Genomic DNA, 11,803 nt, shown 5'->3' with positions numbered 1-11,803 from the left:
TTCTACAGTGTATTGCTGGATTTTGCTTCCTAATCCACTCTGCCAGTCTATTTCCTTTAATTGACGAATTGAGTCCATTTACATTGATGATTATAATTGAGATATATTGGCTTATATTTGACATGTTATTTACCTGCTGTTGTATACCTCTTTTTCCCCTGTGTTTAATTATTTGCCCTACTTGGTGGGCTGTTTCCATTCTCATTCGTGAAGTTGTGGTCATTTTGATCCCTCTCTAGAACATCATTTAGTAGTCTGTGTAGGGTTGGCTTTGTTGTCATGAAATTCTTTAGTTGTTCTTTGTCATGGGAGTATTTCACTTTTCCATTAAACTTGAGAGTTTTTCAGGGTATAGCAGTCTGGGCTGGAATTTGTTTGTTTGTTTTGCAAGACTTATAGCATTTTGCTCCATCCTCTTCTTGACTTGATGGTTTGTGAAGAGAAATCTGCCATTATTCTGATGGGTCTTCCTTTAAATGTGATCTGTTTCTTTTTTCTACCAGATTTTAGTATACTGTTCCTCTTTTGAATTTCTGGGATCTTGATTATTATATGTCTGGATATGGTTTTAATTGGGTTGATGTTATTTGAAGTTCTATGTGCTTTGGTTATCAGAATGTCAGATTGTTTCCCCATATTTGGGAAGTTTTCTGCTATTACTTCTGCCCATATCTTTTTTATATCATTTGTATTGATTCCTTCTTTCTTATTCATGCCTATCAGTCTTACATTGTTCATCTTTGCATTGTCTTGCAGATGTCGAATTATTTTTTCCTGCATCCTAGTTGTTTTTAAGAGATCTTTTCTTACCTTTTCACTAACCACGAGGGTGTCTTCCACGTCTGAAACTATGTTAACTTTCATTCAAATAGCTTTGCCAGTTGTGATTGAGGTTTTAATTTCCTGTACATCTCTTCGAATCTGCTTCGTGCATTCTGTTTCTTTCCTATATTGCTCATTCAAAGATTCCATCATTTTTCTATTCTCTATTTTTATCAGTGTCTCCTTTAGAAGCACTTCGTAGTTCTTTCATTATAGTTACCATTTCATTTTTTACTTCAGAAATTATTTATGATCTGATTTCCTCTATACATTTCTGTATTTTTTTTTACTTCAGATGCTATTTCAGAGATTTCAGGTATGTGATTTCCAATTTCTTTTATGCTATTGTCCCCTGAATTTGTTCTGTGTAGCCTAGGGGCCTGAGAATGCATTTTGCTCTTTCTCTTTGTCATTTTGTATAGCATCCTGTCTTCTGAACTTTGGTGTACAGCTTTGGTGCAGTTATTAGCTTAGCACCAGGTCCGGATCTACCAAGTTCAAATTCATCCAGGTGGGTGTGACTTGGGTCTGGCTGAGTGCTCCACTTCTTCCTGCTGCAGCCCTTGAAACTGAAACCACTGTGCCACTCTGGGAAGATGTTCTGCTCCTGGAGTAGCTGGGTAGGTCTTGCCTCTAGCTTCTCTGCAAGGAGTTCTGCTGCAGGGTTCCACACTGGGCCTGTCTGGTGGAGGAAGTTCTACATACACACATGCCAGGCCTGGGTCCTAGCTGGAATGAGGATCCAATTGGCAGTCAGGTGGTCACACACACACACACACACACACACACACACACACGTGGCCTGGATGCTGGCTGGAGTGAGAATTGGGCAGGCCTTAGGCTGCCCCACACACATGCCAGGCCTGGGAGCTGGCTGGAATGAGGACCCATTGGGCCCTGGTCAGCCCCACTCACAAGCCAGGCCTAGGTACTAGCTTAACTTCAGTTGTTAAAAGGCTACAGAAAGCCTGTTTTTCTGCTACATTGTGAAAATAATAAATTCTTAAAAGAACTGATCTTTGTATATCAGACTGTATTTTTCCTGTAATGAGGCTTGGATAAATAACAAATCTGAGTCTGTTGGCTACCTGAAGGATCATAGTGATCCTTGGATCTTCCTGGCCTAAGAGTATATCTAAATACTTTCAACTCAGAGGTTACTTAAATGTGAAGAAACAAGCCAAAAACACTGAGTCTAAGTTTGTCATTCCAGTTGAATGGCTGATTTGTCAGATAATTGTGACAAGTTGCTTATCTCTTATAGTTGTTTTCTTGCCCATAAGCAGGGAAAATGAATACCTTCTACCCTTCTTTTCCTGATTAATGGTGAGGATGGAGTTAAAAATGAACAAATGACATTCATCAGTTATTTCTCAATATTGATTGTGTTTCCATAAGCCATGCAGGTACTTCAGGAAGATCACATCAAAAAGTTTCCTCAATGTGTGTTTGTGGGGGGTTGTTGGGGTGGAGGAAGGAGAGGGGATGATGAGCAGGAAAGCCACAGCATTTATAGGCTGTTTGGAAGGCTTGAGGAAAATGTCATGGGGCTTGTGTAATTTCTGTCATCAGGAACAGGCAAAAGAATTCTATTCTGGTAGCCTTTAAGTACATTATCCATTTGAAAGAACTTAATTTCAACTAATTAGCATGGCCCCAGTTGCCCTATACCTGTTGATCAGAAAAATCACTTAGAGAATTTGTTTTATTATGCACACTCTTGATAACTTTGACTTGCAAAACAAAGTGATGGGGAGATAGAGTTGTTAATGATGAGCTCAGACTACAAGGCGTGGAGCTGCCGTGTCATGCAATGTGAAGTAACCATGCTCATGTAACCATGACCCGTGTAGCCTTCAGAAAATATATGATGTGGGACTGCAGTGCTTTAGTTCAACTTGATCTTCCTCACAGCCCAAGATTGTGGGCAGCAGGGTTTGGTGGGGGCTGGACTGGCTGGTTTAGGTCTATCATGGAGTAAACAATCTCAAAGCAATACCTGCTATTACCATCATCATGATGGTCATGATGATGATTTCTGACACCGACAGTGCCTTTGATCAATGCCTCTTCTGTACCCCTGTCTAGGCAAGGTTTCCACCTTCCTTCTCTCCTTCACCTCTGTCTTTTTCTTCTTTAGGGGCCTGAAGTGACTTCTTGGAAGTAAAGCAGTCATGATCCAATTAACATGCAGATGTTTTCTGAGAGACACCTGTCTGGAGCCTTTCTTGCCCATCCATAACTTCCCAGTGTGAGAGCAGTGGGCAGCAGGTGTGTGTGGATGGCTGTGTAACTTTAGAAGGAGGAGCCAGGAAATGAATCTTCTGGAACACTGACCTCACAATATTACCTCAGGCAAGGCCAACCTGTAGTGTAGACAGCGGGGCCATGGAGAAGACTGAACCAAGACTGTGATCCAGACTGGCTCATTACCCAGGCCTGTCAGAATCAGAAGCTTGAGAGAGTAAAGCAAAATAAGCCAGAAGGGGTCTGCTACCTAAGTCTCAAAACCAGGAAGACATACAACAGATTTTGAGAGGAAAAAGTGATCCAGAATGAGAGGAGGAATATATCTTCCCCTTTTTGGGGTTCACCAGTTCTATGGGGGTCTGAGAATTTGTAGGTGTGTGTCTGGTGGAGAGCAAGGATGGTACTCACTAGCAACAAGATGGATGCAGCTTGGGACCAGCCTGCAAGACACAATAATTGATTGCTTCTTGCTGCAAAATCAAAATGGCTTTTGATGTTCAGCCATTCATTGCCATAACTGGAATAATAACACAATTCATTTTAGCTGCAGCCCTGCAAATGGATGACTTTAATAATGGCTAATTTGGGATGATGAATGTGCCATTTGGGGGTGACATTAGTGCTGAGTAAGGAGAAGGGCGTGCAAGAGACACAGGGAGAAAGTGATAAGCTATACAAGAGTAGCCATGTTTTCTAAATTCAGAGACTCAGTGCTTCAATTACATTCCACAAGTATTGATTTAGTAAATACTCTCTACCTAGCTCTGGAATGAAGCTTGGGGGAGATTCTTAACACATATATCATTATGTGTACCATATGTCCTGCTTTACCAGGGAGTTTTGATTCATGCTGAGACTTGGTACAATTATCAGTAGCATCCCCCTCCCTTGCTCAGAAGTGTCTGTCTGTATGACAAATTACATTGGCATTTTGTGTGGCTCATTCTCTGCTTTCAATGAGCACAAATCTTTTCTGGGAAGACATATCTCATTTCTGCACATGGCACCTTATAGCATATCAGGAGATAGTATAAGACCAATAGATGAATCAAATAAGCTCAAGCACTCAAAATCATGCCTATAAGTTTTGAAATTGGTAGTGGGTGTGGATTTAAGACATTGAAGAGGAATTTGACATGCTTGGGAATAATATAGTAATAATAATAGTGACCCAAATTTTATCTTTACAGAAACCTTAGATTAGTAGTGAGAGACCCACAGACTTAATTGATTCTAAGTCACAGAAACAGTAAATAATAGAGTCAAAATGTGAGTTCAGAAATATTTTAACTTAGTACACAACAAGTTTTCTCCATTAGATCAGACAGAGCAGACACTGATGTGGTATGGAATCCTTCAGGAAGACCAAAGGAAGTGGCCTGCCTCCAAGAAATGAATCCCCAAGTAACAGTGAATAGAGTACAGATAAGTAGAGTAAAAATAAAAAAAACCATAAAGCTGACACAAGACAATACAGAAATTAAGACAGATGGAGTTAAGCAGGAATGATTTGTAAAGGTGAGCTGTTGCACTGTTTAAAATTACCATTGAGGGGCCGGGGAGATGGCTCAGTGGAATAAGTGCTTCCCTGGCAAGCACAAGGGCCCAAGTTCAATCCACAGTTCCACCAAAAAAAATTGCCATTGAATATGGATTAACAGAGATCAAAAACCAGGCTTTTACAGGCAAAGAAATGGTAAACTCCAATCAGAGAATTATGTTCTATAAATGGACAAGTGGTTGGGAAAGGGGTAAACAAAAGACAAAAATTAAATATATAAGATTTAGTTCTCAAAGTGGTAAACAGTATTTAGTACATTATTCTATATGCTTTGTGCACTTTCATATTTCATACAAACTATTTTCATAGTGATATTGATCTTGCTGCAAGGAGGAATATATTAAGCAGATCCTAGAAGCAAAGATATTAAATGTCTATTCTGGAGGGGATTTTTTAACTAAATGATTTATGTCTGGATAGACTTTCTTTCTTTCTTTCTTTCTTTCTTTCTTTCTTTCTTTCTTTCTTTCTTCTTTCTTTCTTTCTTTTGTACCAGGAATTGAACTCAGGACCTTACACTTGCTAGAGAGGAGCTGTGCAACTGAGCTATATCCCTGGCATGGAAAATTTAGTTTTCCTTGCAAAGGGACGCTGCCACTTCTTTATCCCTGAGCTCAGGACAACATTTTGAATACCTTGTTCAGTATTATCGGGACACTTAAGTGACACACTGACTATACTCTTTTAAGATGTACTTGTGGGACTACCTGTCCTGCTTGCTGCTAGGCATTGTAAATGCCACACTGAGTATTGATGTGTTTACTACTTCAGATTTGGTGTTTAAACAAAATCTCAACACCCTCCCAAGCTTTTGGACTCCTGCTTGATAACTGAGGTCAGAGGACCTCTCTCAATCCCTCCCAAACCTCTGCAACAGAGACAATCTCCAAGGGACATTGGGGTTGCCAAAATTCCAGGGCTTGGCCTCCTCTGGCCTTGCAGCTACTGCACAACAACATAAAAGAGCAGAAAATGAATCCACACAAATCCCATCACAGTGGCTCCACAGCACTGTAAAAAGGCCATAACAAGAGGTTCCGCATACTCCACCACCAAACTGGGCTTTTACGGCAGCTGGCACATTTATGAAGGAGCATTCCAGCAAGCAGATCCTATCAGCTGGCACAGAATGAGTGCCAGATGTGAAATCCCAGGTTCTTTTGCAGAATGAGGAAGAAGTAAGGCCTGATCAGGCTATTTCAGAGTCCTCAGGCAGTCCTATCTCTCTCTTGGGCAGAACTTTTTAATGTATTTAGTACAGTGTCTAAAGGGTCTCACTACATATGTCAGACTCATAGTGATTCAACTGTTTTCAGCCTCCCAAGCGCCAGGATCACAGGTGCGCATCACCATGCTCACTCTCAATAGCCATCTCAGTGTGCCCCCTCAGGGATGAGCTGGCACAGTATGCTGGAGAAGAACTCTGTGCGCTGTGCTCTGCCTAAGTATGGCAAATTTTGATGGTCTGGGACCTCAGGTCTGAAGCTCTGAGCCATCTGCTGTACCTTTGTTAATTAAAGCTGTCCCTGTGTTGGCCCAGGCTGAGTTCTCTGCCCTGTCAGAGCCAGAGCAGCATTTACCCTGTGTTATGGTATGTCTCTCCAAAGCCTCATGTGGTCATAGGATGTTTTCAGAGGTGGCTATATCTAGAGTGTGCAATGCTGAGATTAAGGGTGGGGGATTGCGGATCAGTCCAATGATTGGATTGGCAGCACCATAATCCTGGTAGAATGGATGTCATATAAGGAAAAGAGAGAGGCTTGCTTTCTCCCTTGCTTGTTGACTTTGCTGTTTTTTATCTGCCATGAACTGTTGCCCCTGTTCCATGTACCACTCTGCCTTGGAGCCAGCCAATTATGGACTAAAACCTCCAAGAACTATGAGCTAAATGAACCTTTACACTTTGACTTTGAGTATTGGGTATTTTCTCCCAGGTATGAGAGAAAAGACAGCATGCAATCCTGGTCAATTAACCTGTGACAAATATTTATAACTTCTTGATACATGCATGTAACCATTGCCATGCCAGACCCTCAGTGTGTGTGTGTGTGTGTGTGTGTGTGTGTGTGTGTGTGTTTCTCCAAGCATGCTCTGACCCACTCTCTAAGGTCATTTGCCCCAACGTTCAAGGTGGATATGACAGAGCCTTCTTAAAGTGTCAGGGTGGGAGGTCAGCCAGGTATGGGAAAAGAGTTGCAAGCCACATGGCACAAGTTCTTGTCCTGGTACACCACTGATTTTTTTTTTTTTTTTTAGGAACCAGGGATTGAACTCAAGCCCTTGTACTTGCCAGGGAACTGCTTATTCTACTTAGCCATCTCCCAGGCTCCTCACCACTTATTTGACCTTTGACCTTGTGCATAGACGAATCCAGAAGAGATTGAATTTTAGCCAGCAGGCTTTGGGTGTAAACTCAGCTCTTGGGAAACTGTTGGAGCTACAGGAAGAGGTTTCTGAGCTCTGCCCACAGCCAGCATCCCAGAGCTGGAACCTTCAGGTCATGCAGTACAGTTCCTGCTTCCCCACTATTCCTCCCAAGTCCAGAAAACCCTTGATCTACTCAGCACAGCCTGAAAAGAGTGGGCCCCAGCTCAGGAGCACCAACAGCCCCTGGGAACTGTGAGAAATGCAGATTGTCAGACCCAGTCTCAGACCTACTACAGGTGATTCTGACACAGGCACAACTTTGGGACTCACCACAGCCACATTGTGTGAACTAGATTAACAATACACAAAGTATATTCTTTGCTTATTTAACCTCTGTGTTCTCTTGTCTGCTTCTTCTTTCCTATACAGATGGTATAAAGAAAGACAGAAGCATCACTGGAAAGCATATCCAAAGCCACAAACTATCCTCAGCAGGAACTCCCTTTGCATTTTCATCTGAATTTATCTGTCCTGTCCTGAGCAGTGATTTTGAATGGGGTCTGTGGCTGGTTATACTTAGGGTCTAACTTGGTTTGTACTTAACCCTTATTTATCGAATACCTTGTTGCTACTGGTAAAAGCTTTGGCATGCAAAACAGAACATTTGGAATACGTTGTAAATAAACCTTTGAACAGGATTGAAAGCAGCTTCATTACAGCCAGTGGCATGGTGTGATATACTGCTCTGATTTCAGTTCCAGGTCTGAAACCCCAGGAAAGGCAAACAGACCTCAGAAAATAAAGTAAGATGGGAGAGATATCCTCTTCAACTGACAGATCAATTAGAGGTTAAAATAGATAAAGGGAGCCAGGCTGTTTTAAAACAAGGGACGCAGGACACTTGGGCATGATTAAGCTGTGTAGCCCTCCTGGGGTGGGAGAGGCAGGGCGGATACACAGCAGGACTGGCTAAGGGCCTAGTGTGGAGATAAGGGGACTATGTGGGAGAAACTCAGAGGAGCACATTAGGGTCAGGGCCTGGACTGAAAAATGATTTCTCTTCCCTTCCAAGCCATGACTTCATGGACCTTACCCAGAAACCTTCCTTGAAAACAGAAACAAAAGTCTTGCTGGTGGGGGGTAGGGGAGTGGGGGTCTGACATCACCCTGTACTCACCTATTAGAAGGAGAAGAAAGGAGCTGAGCTTTTTATTAAGCCTCTTCTGCCTCACCTCCCAGTGCATCAGTACCTCAGTCAAGCTTGGTTGGGGTTCCTTCCCTTTTTTTAGTTGACAGTGAACTACAACAAGGACTAAGGTGAGCCCTGGGCTCAGAGCTGAGTGTAAGGCCTTCTACCTGGGTTGGGATTGTTCTTAAATAACTCTTCCTTGGGCCTTAGGCCCAAGGGAAATTGCCACAGTAGTTGGGTGTTAGCTATCTGGGTTGCCTGCCCTCAAGGCTCCTTCTTGACTAGGTTCTCAGAACATCTCTGAATTGGTCTAGTTACCAGGATAGACAGGAAGAAGGTAACTATACTGGGAATGTGTGGTCCTGGCCAGGCAAGTAATGTGTTGTTAGTTCAGCAAATAGTGACCTCCCTGGGCACCCTTCCTCTTAGTGCCAATTGGCCACCTTACCCGTCTTCACTGCTAAGTTAAGTAGATGTGTTTTCTGTGTATGAGGTGGTCAGAAGGAAGTAGTTAGTTGTCTAACGTAGGCACCATGGACCAGATGAGAGGCTTGCTAGGTCACCCAGAGGGGGCTTGTTCCTGATATATGGATATGTTTTAGATGGGAGTGAGGAGACTTATACTGTACAATTATGAAGTGTTTCCAAAGTGATTTGCTTTTTTTTTTTATTGCAGTGCTGCAAATGGAACCTGGGCTTTGTGCATCCTGGGAAAATACTCTCACTCTGAGCTATATATTTCCAGCCTTTTTTATTTTACCTTCAGAAATTGTCTTGCTATGTTTTTCAGGATGATCTGGAGCCTGTGATCCTCTTGCCTCAGTGTCTTAAATAGTCTAGACTACAGGAATGCACCACCAGCACCATAGTCAACTAAAGGTGCTTCAATACAGTTAAAAACATTAAAATATTCTGCAAAGTGTTAAAATTTCCACCCTTTGAATCTGTGCTTGAATTAAGGTACTTAAAGCTTTTATTAAAGGACTAATAATCATCTTTGAAACATTTCTATAAGAACTAGTAATGGAGGTTGCTGGATAAATCCTCCTCCTTTGATCCATCCACTTCACCTGATATAGAACCTTAAAAAGAGGGCCCTCTACGTGAATGCATTTTGGAATAAGATAAAGACTAGGTGTGGAGAATGGGCTATGACCTAGAAAAGATAGCTCTGAATAGGAAAAACAAATTAGGTTCAGATGCTCCAAGGCAGAGGTAGCTGGGTGGGCAAGGGAGTTTATGGAAATGTTACTAAAACAAACTACCTCATGGTCTAACCATTTCTCTTATCCACAGTTTCACTTTCTGTGGTATCATTTATTCAGCTTTGGGTCACTCAGTTACACAACTCTGATTAAATGGAAATTTTCAGAATTAAACAGTTCCACAAAAAAAAGAAAAAGAAAGAAACAGTTTCTTAGTTTGAATTTACATGCCATTCTAAGTAGCATAATGATATCTTTTGTTCTTTGTCTAGTATACCTACTAGCCCATTAGCGACCTAGTAGTTGTCCACAGTGTGGATGGTACCTAAGGACTTCCGCAACACAATCACTCTGCTTACAGAATCTAGTCACCTTCCCACCCTAGCTTGTTTGTTAACTTGTACCTTTCTCTCTGGACTGAGCTCTTACATCTTATACCTCTTTTAGCAGTCTGTCCTGGTCTCCAAGGACGGCTCATGTGGCTCTTCTATTTACACAGCAACTCTGGCTCCTTCTGCCATAATGCGGGTCCTTCTGTACTGTCATGGTCTTGCTTTTTGTCTTTCTCTTCCATTGAACTGTCTGCTCCAGAAAAGTAAGAATTACGGTTCATCCCTGTCTCTGTTCCCACTACCTTTTCCTGGCCTGGTCAATAATAAACCAGTGAACAGCTGTTAAACTGAATAGTACTCTGGGATATGGGAACTTGTGTTGCTGGAGAACTTTGGGAGTACAACTATGACTTCCCTGCCTCACACTCAGGGAACCCCGAGCTTATTTAATTACGTGTGCATGGGGGTTTCAAACAGATGTTATAACAGCTCACTTAGCAAAAAACAGTGAGTAGGGTTTTCTTTTATTAACTAAATGGATGGCACCCAAGTGGAATATTAAAAGCCAGATGGTACAACTTTCATTTTTTCAATGTCTGGGAGGGAAGCACAAAGTTCCAACATTGTTTCATGTAACCTTAATTCTAGTCTCAAAAGATACAATTACCTACACGTGGGTCAAGACAAATGCATGGAATCACACAGAATCTTGTTCATCTCTTCTGGGAAAATAGGCCTTTTCACTCCACAGCGATTCCTCTCCAAGCCCAGTTGAAAGCAAGCAAAGGGAAGATATAACATAGGCTCTATTATGCCCAGAATTGTGTCCTCCAAAAATTCATACATTGAAGATCTAACCTGCTAGTACTTCTGAATGTAATTGTATGTGGATTAGGTCCTTTAAATGGACAATTAAGTTAAAATGAGGCCATCAGTGTGAGCTGTAAACTTGTATTATAGGCGTCCTTATAAGATAAGATAATTTGGACACATAAAGCAGATACCAGAGCATGCACACACAGAAAAACAACCATGTGAAAAGATAGCAAGAAAGCAACCATATATAAGCCAGGAAGAGAGGTCTCACAGGGAACCTATGCTGTTAGCACTTTAATCTTGGACATCTAGCTTCTGGAACTGTGAGAAAAAAACTTTGTTACATAAACAACTCAGTCTGTGATATGTTGTTAGAGAAGCCTTAGAAAACTAAGGTGCGGTTTATTAAGAGGGAAATCTTGAGCTCCAGGGCAGCCTTGGTATGGACAGACTTTGGACAAACCCCTTGAAGAAAAGAACAAGTCATGTACATTTTTAAGAATATAGGGGCTGGGGAGATAGTTGGGGCCAGGGAGATGGTGCAGTAGAATAAGCACTTCCCTGGCAAGCACAAGGGCCAGAGTTCAATCCCCAGTTATATATGTATATATTAGTATTTACAGTGTGAAGGATGGGTTATAGAGGGACAAAAGCAGAAAAGAGAAAGCCAGTTGGGAGGCTATTGTTGCCACCCAAATAAGAGAAGATGGTGATTTAAACTAGTATAGTGGATATGGAAAGAGAAGACAAAATTTAAAACAAAAATTAGCAGGCAAAGTTGCTGCTATGCTATCTCTCGGGTAGATGATTGTTCAAAAAGAAGAGGGGGTGAATGAAGGCAAGAGACAGGAAAAGGAATATTGTGTGACTGTCCTGCTTCAAGGTTGTATATGGTTAGATTTTTGGACTTATGTGTAAACATAAGAAGTATATAATATTTTATGCCTATCTTTAAAAATATATTCTAATTTTTAAATGTTTTTTCATCATATTCTGTAGGGACTTAAAGTTCAACATATCAATACTTGATGAAAAATATCTGTTCCATGTTATGCCTAAGATGCTTGATATTCAGACAGATAGTGAGGTTAAGCTTAACAGCCTAGGTTGTATGGTAATAACAATAAGCTTCTCTTCTGGATGGTTAACAACCTAAGTTTGCAGACCAAAATTAGAGAAAAAGGAGGGCTGCAAGGAAAGCCAACATTTTGGCCCTAGCCTTCCAAGGACAATTAAGACTCAGGACATATGAGAACTTGTA

Source organism: Octodon degus, unplaced genomic scaffold (assembly GCF_000260255.1).
Source record: "Octodon degus isolate 3935 unplaced genomic scaffold, OctDeg1.0 scaffold00321, whole genome shotgun sequence".
Lineage (NCBI taxonomy): Eukaryota > Metazoa > Chordata > Mammalia > Rodentia > Octodontidae > Octodon > Octodon degus.
This window is presented reverse-complemented; position numbering follows the sequence as displayed.